This window comes from Anabrus simplex, chromosome 1 (assembly GCF_040414725.1).
Source record: "Anabrus simplex isolate iqAnaSimp1 chromosome 1, ASM4041472v1, whole genome shotgun sequence".
Taxonomy (NCBI): domain Eukaryota; kingdom Metazoa; phylum Arthropoda; class Insecta; order Orthoptera; family Tettigoniidae; genus Anabrus; species Anabrus simplex.
The window spans coordinates 1,354,875,032-1,354,891,602 of NC_090265.1; the positions used below are offsets into that span (position 1 = coordinate 1,354,875,032).

The 16,571-nt window shown below is 42.1% G+C and overlaps 1 protein-coding gene across 1 annotated transcript in view; it reads left to right on the forward strand.

The window, feature by feature from the left end:
- LOC136859000 (lachesin-like) overlaps positions 1 to 16,571 on the forward strand; it is a 1,149,967-nt gene that overhangs the window by 730,667 nt on the left and 402,729 nt on the right. The window lies entirely within an intron of this gene.

Consider the following 16,571-nt stretch of genomic DNA (forward strand, 5'->3'; position numbering starts at 1 on the left):
GAATCAAGAATTTTTAGTTTACGGACAAAATGTATACTGTAGGTAGATATAACAGATTACATCCGAAGCACACATGTATGGAATGGATAATTGATGCTAGTCGCACGGTGAAATTCCCGAGTTGGATTCCTGGCTCGTACAAGGATTTTGTTACTGAGCTAATGTTTGAAGAGGGTTCACTCAGCCTCTTGAGATCACCTTAGGAACTGTATGATAACAAAAACAACATACCTTATTAGAAAAGCCAAGTAATACGGCTAAGAACGCCGTCACAGTGGTCACGTGGTACTCCAATAGCTGCAGTCCATATGGAATGGCAGCAGTCGATTGAAAATACAAACCGTTTGTTAAAATGAACTATAAATGCTTCAGGATATTGCGATTTGCAGGAATTAATATATTTCACATAGATCCGGTAATAACTGTTGAGGAGCCTTTACTACTTACTTGCAACTTTTCTTCAGCCAGTTAAGGCTTTCACGTCCGCAGATGGGAAAATCAAAGCAATAGTGCCTGGCTTTGGGCTGTTAGGCTGTGTGCGTGTGCATTGGTTCGCCATCTGGACTCATCAGTTGGACTGGCAAGTCTTTCCAAGACGTTAGTTAACACAGGAAGACGGATTGCTCTGTCCCGCTTTGTTAGCAAATAAGGATTGCGTATTAAGTTCCACGTTCCGTATTACAATACCAGGTGGCAGGTAAACTGTAACTCAATGGGAGACCGATTGCTTGAATTAATTTTGTCGGGTGAGCACCGAATGTGTCTGCAAGTGACATGCTAACATCGTTCAGAATTGATAATCAAACGACTCTCTTATCATAACTATATTACTGAATATTCTGAAGTCTATCTATTGTATCAAATATTTATACTAGCTGACGGGGAGTCTATGTCACGCTGAAGTAGGGAAAACACTACGTTGTTGAAATTGTTGAACGTGCTACATAGTGCCTAGTTTGTACGAGTAACATTAGCTCCAAAAGGAAAACCTTGTTCTCAGGAGAACAAAGGGAAATTCATCTTTAGTTTTGGGTGAAAAGCAACCACTCTGAAATGATCATTCCCATGTATGAATTCTTCTTCAGCAAGGTTCCTAATTTCTGTTGTAATATTCCCCTGCAGATCATCTATAGTGTGAGGATTATCCCAATGCGTTTTTACTTCATCATAAATTAAAGTAACACATAATATCGGGGAAACTATGATGCCATGATCCTGTAGAAATAATCCTGTCACCATAAACATGTTTATGTCGTCTAAAGAATCATCGGCAATATGGGCTGCTGAACAATCTTTTTGGAAATCCCCGTTGTTTCTCACAACAACTGACAGCATTTGAAGAACCATTACCTACGTGTATATTTATACCGTGTATATGACGGATGCCATTTTGCTAGAGAGATGTAATATTTACAGTGCAATAGATATTCTGGGTCGAGCTAGAATAAATTTGTTACTTTCCTGACCTGCCTCAGTCTCATCCTTGGCTTTGACAACTTGAAAGTGACTGAGGCATGAGTCATGCTAGTAATACCATTCCGAATGCGGCCACTCTCTCTTATGAATGATTTTGAAATATAGTGTCAGTTGGTGAATGCATTTCAGTGGGCTTGGCAGACTGATATGTAATAGCAACTTCCGGCCCAGTAAGAAAATCAACGGGAATCTACCTCACGTCTCATTTCCTTAATGCGCCTTTTCTTTGACACCGAGGCTATTTATAACAGCTGTTTGCGGAGCTGTGGAGGATAAAACCAGCCTTCGGGCTGAATACCCAACATACAACACATATAAAGTGTGATTGAGCAGCCCTTTCCAATATCGTGTGCTACGGCCGAACTAACGTGCACATGGTTATAGGGGTGCTATTCCCCTGCAGGCGTACTGTATAGTACTAAAGATTCAGTGAGCACATTTTGCACACGATTCTAAACCCTAGCGAAGTGTTATATCATCCGTTAGCAAAACATGACGCCTTGAAATAATGTAGCAACGTCCTTTTACCATATAACTATGTTAATCTGTTGTGCCTCGTGACCGGGTGTAACGAAGAGGAGAATCAATGCATAAAACTAGGTAACAGCACAGTATAGTGGTTAGCGTGATTAGCTGCCACCCCCGGAGGCCCGGGTTCGATTCCCGGCTCTGCCACGAAATTTGAAAAGTGGTACGAGGCTGGAACGGGGTCCACTCAGCCTCGGGAGGTCAACTGAGTAGAGGTGGGTTCGATTCCCCCCTCAGCCATCCTGGAAATGGTTTTCCGTGGTTTCCCACTTCTCCTCCGGGCGAATGCCGGGATGGTACCTAACTTAAGGCCACGGGCGCTTCCTTCCCTCTTCCTTGCCTATCCCTTCCAATCTTCCCATCCCTTCACAAGGCCCCTGTTCAGCATACCAGGTGAGGCCGCCTGGGCGAGGTACTGGTCATTCTCCCCAGTTGTACCCCCGACCAAGAGTCTGAAGCTCCAGGACACTGCCCTTGAGGCGGTAGAGGTGGGATTCCTCGCTGAGTCCGAGGGAAAAACCGAACCTGGAGGGTAAACAGATGATGATGATGATGAACAGTGCAGTAATTAATGACTTAAACACTGAACCGGATGGAGTATGTTCTCTGCTCTCGTCGTATTACCAGCACGTTTCCAGCAGTGTAGCGTAGCGTATATGGTTAGGCGTTCGACTAGCAATCAAGGAAATGTGCCAGCGGCGGTTGGAATCCTACATCGTTCAAATGTTTTTGAATCGGTATGATGTTTGAATAGTAAACACACGCCCACGTTTGCAAATTAAAACAGTAGAATGACGCTGTTATTCGCATTGTGCCCTGCCCATACTCCACTCGTTAGGGCCTGAATGTACTCTAATCTCTGCTGTCATTCGGCATGATTTACACGGAGGAATACCTTGACATAATCCTCATTTATGGGGAAGCAAGGTAAAATTTGTACGAGGCACTACGTCTGTACCAGGAACGGTATCCCGACAGACGTCACACGGCTGCTACGATATTCCGCCGTGTTTAAAGAAGCCTAAGGGTAACAGGCGTGATTTCCAACCGGCCACTAGTCCGCGATAGGCCAGTTACATCGAGTGAAACATAAGAGGCCATTCTGGAGGCAGCTCGTAATAATCCACACTTCAATACAAGGGTGACGGCATGACAGGTGAACACCAGTCAGCCGTCTTTCTGGCGAATACTGTTTGAACATAAATTTCACCCGTACCACCTTGTGCTACACCCAAACCTCCGTGGGCGAGATTTTGAAGCTCGAATGGAGTTCTGTCGGTGGCTATTAGGCAGGTTGGACAATGATGCAGCATCGTATCGCATAACCTGTTTTCAGACGAATAATGAGAACGTCAATCGCCACAAGATTCACTATTGGAGTCCGAAAAAACATCACTGGGTGCGACAGGCAGCCCATCAAGTACGATGGGGAGAAAATGTTTCATGTGGAATCTTGGGCGATCGCCTGATTGGGCCTTATTTCTTTGAGGGCCATTGGGCGGGCCCACGAAACCTGCACCTTATGCGTCAAGAACTTCCAATGCTGCTGGAAGGTGTGCCCTTGCACGATCGTTTGACGATGTGGTTGCAACAGGATGGAGCTCCACCACATTCCACTTTGTCCTTTCGTAAACCTCTGAACGAGGAACTGCTAGGGAAATGGATAGGACGAGAAGGTCCTGCTTCTTGTTTGCTGCAATAAAACATTGTCAGGGCAGTTGTGTTCCTATTATTTCCGGTCTGTACATGTCCGCCTGCTAACTAATCAACCCTTCTTAGGGCCACAAACACAATCATTCACACACAATTTGCATGAAAGCGGGTGCTGAACTTACATTGCATGCGGTGCGAATGAAACAAATATTTCAAAAAATTCTAATCTTCGCCCCAGACTCTAAACTCCCACCTGACATGCAGGCCCTCTCTGCCACGCCTTTACCAACTACACTACAGTTCCGTAAGGTACACTGGGCAGCTTATAGCAAGTGTTAGGTTTACTGCGGTCACAATATCAATTTAATATTTTGCCGGGGTGTCAGGTTCATATGATGTAGAAGGCACACGAATGTTATCCAGTATTCAATACGAGTATATTATTACGGAGTCCTATCATGGTTCTTCCTTACATAGTCTGTCTACCTTCCAACGTCGGTTTTTCCCTCAGACTCAGCGAGGGATCACACCTGTACCACCTCAAGGGTAGTGTCGTGGAGCGCGAGACTTTGGGTCGGGGATACAACTGGGAAGAATCACCAGTACCTCACCCAGGCGGCCTCATCTGCTATACAGAACAGGGGCCTTGTGGGGGATGAGAAGATTGGAAGGGATAGACAAGGAAGAGTGAAGAAAGTGGCCGTGGCCGTAAGTTAGGTACCATCCCGGAATTTGCTTGGAGGAGAATTGGGAAACCACGGAAAACACATCCTGGACGGATGAGGTGGGAATCAAACCCACATCTACTCATTTGACCTCCCGAGGATAAGTGGACCCCATTCCAGCCCTCGTACCACTTTTCAAATTTTGTGGCATAGCCGGAAATCGAACCCGGGCCTCCGGGGTGGGTTGCTAATCACACTAACCACTACATCACAGAGGCGGACTTCTTTCTTTTCTTTCTTTCTTTCTTTCTTTCTTTCTTTCTTTCTTTCTTTCTTTCTTTCTTTACACTCCATGTTTGGTTTTTCCCTCAGACTCAGCGAGGGATCCCACCTCTACCGCCTCAAGGGCAGTGTCCTGGAGATTCAGACTCTGGGTCGGGGAATACAACTGGGGAGAATGACCAGTACCTCGTACAGGCGGCCTCACCTGCTATGCTGAACAGGGGCCTTATGGAGGGATGGTAAGATTGGATGGGACAGGCAAGGAAGAGGGAAGGAAGCGCCCGTGGCCTTAAGTGAGATACCACCCCGGCATTTACCTGGAGGAGAAGTGGGAAACCACGGAAAACCATTTCGAAGATGGCTGAGGTGGGAATTGAAGCCAACTCTAGTCAGATGACCTCCCGAGGCTGAGTGTACCCGTTCCAGCCATCATACAACTTTCCAAATTTTGTGGCATAGCCGGGAATCGATCCGGGCCTCCGGGGTTAGCAGCTAATCACGTTAACCGCTAAACTACAGATGCAGATGTCCTATTGTGGTGAGGCAGTAAATACCAAGATATCCGGTTGTGTTGTCGGACCATACCGGCAGATGTTTTCAGGTCGGAAATAATATTGTGGGTTGCATGAAACTACATTGGAAGAGCCGGCTGAATCACTCTGTAGGACGGAATATAATCCATTTTCTATATCATTAAAAAAGACGTGTCCTACTATTTACTTTGCGGTTGTAGCACACCATACACCTACTTTTTCGTCATGTAATGAAAATTCATGAATTAATCCAGAATATCCTCTGCTCCAATATCTATTGTTCTGTGAAGGTACGTGGCCATGCAAATGAAACCATCGTCATTAAGCCACATTCATTCGCGATAGTTTAAGAGTTTAAGAAGTTTTGTAGCCGTATATACCGAGGCTTTTGAAAGAAAACTTCTTGTACAACACGACGTGAAGATTTAATTGTAGAGCGTGCAAACGATGTACCAATTTCGTAAATTATTCCCACCATCAAAACTCTTCATTTAGGCTTAGGAATGTTAGCGTTTAGCAATCCCGTTGTACGTAGGTCATTAAGAAGAACTCAAGAGTTTCTCTAACTGGAATTGGAGAAACAGGGAATTTCACCTGAGATTGTCTACACACATCTCTACACGAATCGGTCTCTACACGCAGTAAGTAAATATTCGTTGTTCAAGTGTGAAATTATAATTTGGCATTTCAATAGATTATTTGATTATGTTGCACACTAATTAACTGATAATTCACACGTGCACTGAATTTTATGAAACATTAAAATATTAGGCTGTCCGATGAAACCTAAATTACTACTGAAAAAGATTGAATTTTAAGAATCTTACTCTACACGATCAAACAAATAACAGAAAGGTGTACGTATGCTGCACTGCGACCTTCGATCAATTTGTGATCACCTATAGTGATACGAACATACAGTGTGTTTTATAAGATCGAAGGACTTCAATTTTGACTGAGATGAAGTAAACTTACAATCAGTCCATTGACTTGTACTTCATTCGCTGTTCAGCATACCGCTCTGTACACGCAACAGTCGAGATGACTCAATGTGATTTTCCATGCATGACTCTCAATGAAAAGTTTTTCCATATGAATAAAATACGTCCTCTTTCGGGACGATCATCGATGTACCGGTGACCACACCTGAAAAACGCACATTCAGACACCACCTATAGTGATACGAACATACTGTATGTTTTATCACATCGAAGGACTTCAGTTTTGACTTAGATAAAGTAAACTTACAATCAGTGCATTGACTTGTACTTCATTTGCTGCTAACCTCATGATTCAAGTTCAAAACATGCTTTGATCAATTTGTGACATCGGACGATGTCCACTTAGTGAATTGTTAGTCATATCTCTTATATAACATGTTCCAACTCAGAAAGATATTCTTCACACCACTCTGAAATAAATTTTTATAATTGTCATTTGAACAGCAGCTAACATTGAATGTACGAAGTACACGTTGTATACATCTATAAACGATAACAACAATATTGCGTTTCCCAACCTGCAAGTAGGATAGGTTCTTCGTGAAGTGAAATGTACATCACATGTTTATGATGAAAACACAGATGAGATAAAATGAAGAGGACATGAAAGGAAACATTTTTGTAAATTTACCTTCATTATTTTCGACCTGCTTGGAATGATCAGCCGTGACAATACATTGTAGTAGATCACAATACTATGCCTATTTCACCTTATACTTCTTCTCCTTATCGGTGGGGGTGATAGAATTACATCCTCGATATCCCCTGCCTGCCGTTAGAAGTGACGAAAAGGGGGCTGCAGGATCTCAACTTGGAATTATAGGATGGCAACCGCAGTTCCTGTAGCTGAGCCTGGCATTGTTTCCACTTCTTTATGTTCGGCTCCTCAGTTTCATCTTTCCTGTTCGGCCTTCCCTGCCCAACTCCTGCTCTTTTCGACCCGAAATGTATTAGGTTTGCAAGGCCTGTGGAGTCTTTCATTTTCGTGCCCTTTTCAGCTAAAATGACCAATATAGTTTTGCACCGTATGAACATAGAAGCAGAAATTATCACTACCATCAAGAGAAGGAAGCTAGACTACTTTGGTAATATCGTACGCAACAGTAAATATTACCTTCTGCAAGTAATACTTCAAGAAAAAAGTTATGGAAAATGTGGTCCGGGGAGAAGTAAGACATCGTGGCTCGACAACTTGAGCCAGAGGTTTGGGGTGACAAAGCTTACTCTGTTAAAAACCGCTATGAACAAACAACAGATCATGTTACTGATCGACAAAGTTCTGCGAGGACATGGCACATGAAGGAGAAGAAGAAGTAGATGAAGATGGTCTTTACCTTCCTTTTCCCGTTACCTTCAATTCTTTAAGTGTCAGATCTCTTCTATTTTCCCCCTAATTAGTATTAATAGAAGATGGGTGCCCAATTCTACGTCCTCTTAAACCGGGTGAGTTGGTCGTGCGGTTAGGGGCGCGCAGCTGTGAGCTTGCATCATGGATATATTAGGTTCGAACCCTACTATTGGCAACCCTAAATATGGTTCTCAGTAGTTCCCCATTTTCACACCAGGCAAATGCTAGGGCTATACCTTAATTAAGGTCACAACCGCTTCTTTCCTCTCCTATGGCTTTCCTATCCCATCGTCGCCTGTGTCAATGCGACATAAAGCACACAGTAAAGTAAGTCGTTTTAAAACAATAATCATCACCACCATCGCAATGAAATTCGGTATGTTAGGAAAGGAAATACATTATTGTAATTAAATAAATACGAATAATCTTAAGAAATTGTAAAACGCACGGGAGGTTTATTGTTAATGGTGTAACATCGCACTCACATATTGAAGGTTTTCGATGACGTAAGTATGGGAAAGGGCTAGGATTGGGAAGAAGGCGAATATTCGCTTAATAAAGGTACGACTCCAGCATTTGCCTGCTGTGAAATTGGGAAACGGTGGAAAACCATCTTTAGGCCTGCCGTCGATGGGATTCGAACGCACTGTCTCTCAAATGCAAGCTCTCACAGCTACGGGACCATTACCACACGGCCAACTCGCTTGGTACGGATGGAATAATAATAATAATAATAATAATAATAATAATAATAATAATAATAATAATAATAATACACTGACTGACAGAGCAAATGCAACACCAAGAAGGAGTGATTCGAAAGGGATGAAAGTTGGGGAAAAAACAGAGACGGCACGGACGAATAATTGATGTTTATTTCAAACCGATATGCAGGTTACACAATGCGCACGGCATCGACTCAGTAGGATGTAGGACCACCGCGAGCGGCGATGCACGCAGAAACACGTCGAGGTACAGAGTCAATAAGAGTGCGGATGGTGTCCTGAGGGATGGTTCTCCAATCTCTGTCAACCATTTGCCACAGTTGGTCGTCCGTATGAGGCTGGGGCAGAGTTTGCAAACGGCGTCCAATGAGATCCCACACGTCTTCGATTGGTGAGAGATCCGGAGAGTACGCTGGCCACGGAAGCATCTGTACACCTCGTAAAGCCTGTTGGGAGATGCGAGCAGTGTGTGGGCGGGCATTATCCTGCTGAAACAGAGCATTGGGCAGCCCCTGAAGGTACGGGAGTGCCACCGGCTGCAGCACATGCTGCACGTAGCGGTGGGCATTTAACGTGCCTTGAATACGCACTAGAGGTGACGTGGAATCATACGCAATAGCGCCCCAAAACATGATGCCGCGTTGTCTAGCGGTAGGGCGCTCCACACTTACTGCCGGATTTGACCTTTCTCCACGCCGACGCCACACTCGTCTGCGGTGACTATCACGGACAGAACAGAAGCGTGACTCATTGGAGAACACGACGTTCCGCCATTCCCTCATCCAAGTCGCTCTAGCCCGGCACCATGCCAGGCGTGCACGTCTATGCTGTGGAGTCAATGGTAGTCTTCTGAGCGGACGCCGGGAGTGCAGGCCTCCTTCAACCAATCGACGGGAAATTGTTCTGGTCGATATTGGAACAGCCAGGGTGTCTTGCACATGCTGAAGAATGGCGGTTGACGTGGCGTGCGGGGCTGCCACCGCTTGGCGGCTGATGCGCCGATCCTCGCGTGCTGACGTCACTCGGGCTGCGCCTGGACCCCTCGCACGTGCCACATGTCCCTGCGCCAACCATCTTCGCCACAGGCGCTGCACCGTGGACACATCCCTATGGGTATCGGCTGCGATTTGACGAAGCGACCAACCTGCCCTTCTCAGCCCGATCACCATACCCCTCGTAAAGTCGTCTGTCTGCTGGAAATGCCTCCGTTGACGGCGGCCTGGCATTCTTAGCTATACACGTGTCCTGTGGCACACGACAACACGTTCTACAATGACTGTCGGCTGAGAAATCACGGTACGAAGTGGGCTATTCGCCAACGCCGTGTCCCATTTATCGTTCGTTACGTGCGCAGCACAGCGGCACATTTCACATCATGAGCATACCTCAGTGACGTCAGTCTACCCTGCAATTGGCATAAAGTTCTGACCACTCCTTCTTGGTGTTGCATTTGCTCTGTCAGTCAGTGTAATAATAATAATAATAATAATAATAATAATAATAATAATAATAATAATAATAATAATAATAATAATAATACTGTTATGATTTATACGTCCCAATAACTACTTCTGACGGTTTTAGAAGACGCCGAGGTGCCGAAATTTTGTCCCGCAAGAGAATATTTTATGTGCCAGTAAATCTACCGTCACTTTCAAATACTACCGGATTGAGCTAGCATCGAACCTGCCAAGTTGGGGTCAGAAGGCCAGCGCATCAACCGTCTGAGCCGCTCAGCCCAGCACGAATGGAATAAAAATTGAGCCTATTATATTTCAAACTAGAAAATCTAACTCCGTCGAAGAGTAGAGCAGTTGGGTACGTAGATTATAGATATAGCACATAGTTAGTTTATCGTCGTAGTTCTATTAGTCTACACGTTTTTTTTTGTTTTTTTTTTTCTTTCGATAGGCTAGTCAATGTTAATATTCATTTCAGGAGTCGAACATATGGAGGGACTGAGGATAACTACTGTGATGACCTCCTTGTGGCGGGTGTCATGCTTCCTCGATAGCATGTCCGAGAAGTTCCATTTCTTACAATAATAACTCTAACACACTTTCCAGGCCATTCTTTCTCTGTTCAATTTATAAATTTCACTGGTCAACAATGATTTTGTTAAATGTATAATTTATGGTGATTCTTATGTACTTTTGTGTGCTGATTACGAATATGAAACCAGAAACTTCCCATCACCCACAGTTTTTTTGTAATTTCAAATCTTTGTTTTCATATTTACGGGTTAGCATGCTACCATTAACAAAGATTAATGAACTATTATAATTGTTGGTTATCGTACTCTTACTATATTTTTTTACTTTTTATTCTCTTAATAATGTACAGAATTCCATATTATTCATTGTTGCCACAACAATTATAAACTTTTAAACATTGCACTTGTCAGTTGAATTAGAGATTTCTTTTATGTGACTGTCTGCATAGAGTTGTGCTACCAAAGTCTATTGAAAGGAGATAGTTTGTGTTCAATATACAGTAGTGTTTTATTTTATTGTGTGAAAAATGCCTCGCAACTGTAAAAATAAACCAGACAGTTTCTGTAATATATGTGGCGAGTTAACCCTTAAAGCGCAGAGGCGAAGTGTTACTACTTTAATTAAGGAAGCTTATGAGTTATATTTTGATTGCAAGATGGATCTGATTCAGAATTGGGCCCCTAACATATGTTGTGCTTCATGTGTAACTCTACAGACCGGATGGATGAAGGGGACTCGCCATATGCCTTTTGGAATTCCGATGCAGTGGAGGGAACCTACGGATCGTTTGACCGATTGCTATTTTTGTGTGACTAGTATCTCTGGTATATCTTCAAAGTCAAAACATACAGTTGTATATCCGTCTCTGAAGTCTGCAACCAGACCGGTTCTACATGGTCCAGGGCTTCCTATACCTTCTCCACCAGATAGATCGCTGATGCATGGAGATGAAGAAGTTGATGTTGTTGAAGAGTTATGTGATGATAAAATGGATGATGACCAACCCTTTGTAGAAAGTTCTGCTGCTTCTTCTGAGCCTCATGTACTTACACAATCCGATCTAAATGATTTGGTTCGTGATCTTAATTTGTCTAAAGCCAAATCAGAATTACTCGCTTCAAGACTAAAAGGCTGGAACCTTATAGAGAAAGATACCAAAGTCTGCTTCTTCCGCCAACGTCAAAAGGAATTTGAGCATCGTTTTTCTAAAAAGGAAGAACTAGTTTTCTGCAATGATGTTACAGGTCTCTTCGAGTTACTAGGGCAGCAGCATAATCCAGAAGAATGGCGTTTATTCATTGATTCTTCAAAAAGAAATTTGAAAGCAGTACTGCTTAACAATGGAAATACATTCCCATCAGTTCCTGTAGCCCATGCAGCTAACTTACAGGAATCATATGAGAACCTGAAAATGGTACTATCCGCTATCCAGTGTGAAAAGTATTCCTGGCAGATATGTTCAGATTTGAAAGTTGTAGCTCTCTTACTTGGTTTGCAGTTAGGATATACGAAATTTTGCTGCTTTTTATGCAAGTGGGATAGTCGAGATAGAAATAATCACTATATAAAAAAGAACTGGCCAAAAAGACAGTCATTTACTCCAGGACAGGAAAATGCCCTTCATCAGCCTCTTGTTGCATCTGACAAAATCATACTGCCCCCATTACACATAAAACTAGGTTTGATTAAGAATTTTGTAAAAGAACTTGATCATAGTACGGATGCATTTCAATTTCTCCAAACCAAATTTCCAAAAATATCTGCAGCTAAACTAATGTAAGGCATATTTGTTGGTCCTCAGATCAAAGAACTGATGAAAGATACAGTGTTTGAAAACAAGTTAAAAACATACGAACTAGCTGCATGGTTATCATTTAAGAAGGTGGTCACAAACTTTCTAGGGAACTACAGGTCAGAGAATTACAGGGAACATATTAGTGAACTTCTACAAAACTATAAACACATGGGATGTAATATGTCTCTTAAAATACACTTCTTGGACTCGCAACTTGACTTTTCCCTGAAAATCTCGGCGCTGTCTCCGACGAACACGGGGAACGTTTCCATCAAGACATCGTCGAATTTGAAAGCCGTTACCAGGGAAAATGGGGTCCAAATATGCTGGCTGACTACTGCTGGTCACTCAAAAGGGATGCTCCTCAAGCTAAGTTCAGCCGAAAATCTACCTCTCATACTTTTTAGGTATGTAAATGAAATTTATGTTTACATAATAAATTTTAGTAGGAACAACATTATTTTTAATTTTCTGAAAATTACTCAAAAATTGTGAGTGATGGAAAAATTCTAAAAACGGATTTGAAATCAGCAGAAAAAAGTGTATGTAAATTAAAATGCATGTAAATTCAATGTAAGTTAAGATAATAAATTTTAGTAGGAATAACAATTTTTAACATTATTTTAATTGTTTGAAAATTACTCAAAAACTGTGCGTGATAGAAAAATTCTAAAAACAGATTTGAAATCAGCATAAAATACTGTACCAGAAACACCCTTTCACTTCCATTTAACAAACAAAAATTTAAATTTTGTTGCCCAGTGTTTGCACAAATATTCAATTTTGATTCATGATATTTTCCGGACACGTTGTCCTTTATTTGTGATTTTAGTGCATGTTTTTAATTATACCCTATTCAGTTTCGTAAACTGAATGTATCGAAAGTTAAGACTAAAATAATCAATACCCTCTCCCGCACCTATGGTTTCCGAAATTATGGCAGATCTCTTAACATTATGGTGGTGGGCTTTTCTATAACCTATCAGTGTAAATACATTTAGCCTTCTTTATTTGATTCAATTTTAAAGAATAATGCAGTTAAGAACAGCGATGTTGAATTTTATTTAACGAATATCATAGGGATAGACAAAATTATCCATACATAAATTTTATTACCATCCATTGATAGCAACATTTTACAATTGAAACTTTTCACATCAACTGAACATGCGTCATTTTGTCGATTCACCGCACGTTTCTTCTCTCTTGTCAAATAGTCCATACCACCAAATATGATGAGGGTCTCTTTCCTCCTTCACCTAAACCAGGAAGCTCTCGTAGAGGTGATGGCCCCTCCCCGCCATCACCCGTGGCGACCATCCAGAAAGTCGATGCGCTTTGTCGCCCCCGGAATCCTTTCGGACGCGCACCTCATCCCGCGTATTTGTTAATATCCCCGAAGTTTCAGTCGTTTCCGACACTCGGGACTGAATCCCCAAACAGAGAAAGCCCCTGTTCTGAGGAGCAGTACCTCGTGTCGAGTTCGACTGTCACCCCGACGATGTTAACAAGTACAGTGGGGTAGTACCAGCTGCGATCGCAACAGGCTTCCCCGTAGTGATGGCCCCTCCCCGCCATCACCCGTGGCAACCATCCAGAGAGTCAGCACGCTTGATTGCCCCCGGAATCCTTACGGACGCGTGCTGGGTGAACGGGGAATAGCGATAAATTTTCTTATCCTTCTTATATTAACTGAATGCGGACTGAATAGTAAGCGATCTGTTCAACAATAGTTTCTGTCATGTCTTATTGTTGACTGTGCACCGAATGTGTTGCGATTGTGGAGCAAAATGAAGGCTTCTCCCAATCCCATTATTTCCTACCAGAACTTAAAATTATAGGTATATTACACTAAGGAATAAGGTCGTAAGAAAATAGAACTCAGTTTCTCTCATATATTATATTGTTTCCTACCGGAAGATTGTTGAACCTTTATTGCCCTCTCGTTCTGTTCTGGGCACATATTCCTTTAAGGATATCAAATACTGTAGTAGTGTTTCTACCTCTGCCCTGGAGGTGGCGCATCACGCTTAATGATCAGCGATTACTATGTGCCGCATGTATTACAAGCTGCCACTTTCTCATATATTAATACGTTTTCGTGACAATAATGAGATTATACGTTTCCTTAGAAACAAGTCCGACATGCCATGCTTCCAAACCCTGAACCGTAATATCATTTCCAGTTATTCAGAACACTTCCTTCGTGATATACAGGCCGTATCGAGGCTTTCGTCGACCCGAGAGTCCACATGCATGTCCCATAAGATCTAAATACTACCTTACATAAATACATAAAGTCTTCCCCTTATATCAGAAGCAATCATAAATAACATGTACATTTTAACGTAATTTTAACATAATATATTCAGGCTCGAGTTCTCGCTTATTACGTTTAATTTCAATAGGCATTCAGTAGCCGTAAATAGTTCCATTCCTTCCAGTAAGGACCTGTGAATCTTGTACATACATACATACATACATACATACATACATACATACATACATACATACATACATACATACATACATATCTTTATTGCCCAACCTAGTATACACCATCGCCTTACAAGTAATAAAGGGAGAACGGAACAAAAAATAGCGACTGCATCTATCTTAAAACTACTTAACTAAATTAACTACCTCTACATATCGTCGGTGCCGGGACAAAACCTCCTATGTGATATAGTGACCCGCAGCACATACATTATGAACACCTTAGGTGACAGAAACTTACCGGCCGAAGTTCTAAGCTAAAATATTTCACATAGGAGGTTTTCCCCGGCAGCGACGATATACTTATTATCACCTCATACGTGCACGGATAGCCAGCACACATGCAGGATGCTACCGCAGTACAAACTACCCTAATCACCTACTCCTAGCCACCACCTAAAAGTTTCGCAGACTGGTCGCTGCGTTATACCCGGTATGGAACACAAGCCCATCATCCCAATGACGCAGCCAAAAGCCCCGCCACGTGAGAACGGATAAAATATCTCACCAGCACTTGCTGACAATGTGTTCCTTCCCTATCTTTTGGGGCAAACCATCTGTGGCGGAAACCAGACCCAACACGTGGCCAGCCACACTCTTGCGGTGTGTACGTCACGCCTACTCTGATCCAGTGTCTGCGCACTTCCTTCTCTCTCCTTTTTCTTCACGTTGCACCCGAGTACCGCGTCCAGTAGGGGAGTGAAAGTAAACTCCGAATTCTCATGGTTATCTCAGGGTATATTTTGATGAATCTAAGCTTATCGTGGAGTCAGAGAAATGGTACGATGTTCCACAACTGTGACCTAACAATATCTCAGGTGAACCGTATCCACCCACGTACCATACGATGCGAAAGATAAAAAGAAAACGCAATTCACTTAAATCTACATCCTTAACTTACAATATCAATAACCTTGCCACCAGTTGCATTTTTAACTAAAATGTTTCATTAAATAACTAGAATATCTTGGAAAGAGAAAAATTACTGTGATATAAAATTACTTCATAATACTTAATGTTCAAATAAATTTCATGGGAAATATTATTTACAATACAATAGTCTTTTTATCTTCTAAGTATCACCATCCACTTTCCTTAATATTAGGCAACCAACATGCAATACCTATTTTGTAATGATTAGCTTCACTTCCTTTCCAACATGTATCCACTAATATGTAGATTACTTGAAACAAAACTGTTTTCAACATGACTGTTTATCCATTTCCTAATTTGATTTTGCATACCAGACCATAAATTATCTTTAAGACTACCTTTGAAATCTCGTGCTAAGTTCCACTCCTTCCCTGAACAGCAAAAATCTTGCATCTACTAACATGTTCTTAATTTGCTGGGATATTTCAATTTTATCATTATCTCCAAAATGAAAATTTCTAACTGACTTCTAAGTCTACCAATTCTTATTTGATTACAGCTTTTATTTTAAAATCGTGCTCCAACATCAATGTAGTGTAACACTCCGTTACCTCTATACAGCTCTTTAAATTCAATGAACATCTTGACTACGATTATCGCACAACAACATTACATGATTTCAACCTTTTTCTCTGTATATTATAACACTAGCAAATGTACCCGTGCTTCGCTACGGTATTCTACATTGTATACCGATATCGACGTAGAAACTGTGCGTGCAATAAATGAGATTGTTTTAAAATTGCATGTCTCTTAGCATTATCCTAGAAATTGCATGGGGAGGTACCCATACGTTGTTTCCAATGTAAAGTGAGGGTTGCGGAGTTGTGATGATAACGGAAGGCTCACTTGCCTATAGCCATTCACAATCGAGTTTGCAAGTTTACATTATAATTGCAGGCCCCATTGCCTACTGCGCGGTCACAATCGATTTGGGGAGTTTTAGTTACAATGGCAGACCCATTTCCTACTTTCAGGTAGATTACAGTTGATGAGCTTTTATTGTAATGGTAGGCAACTTCCCTACCACCAGTCAAAATTGAGTTGTGCAGTTATCATTATAATGACAGGCTCTTTTTACTGCTACCAGCCAGCTTACTGCCAGTCACACAGAAGTAGTGAGTTTCCATGAAAATAACAGG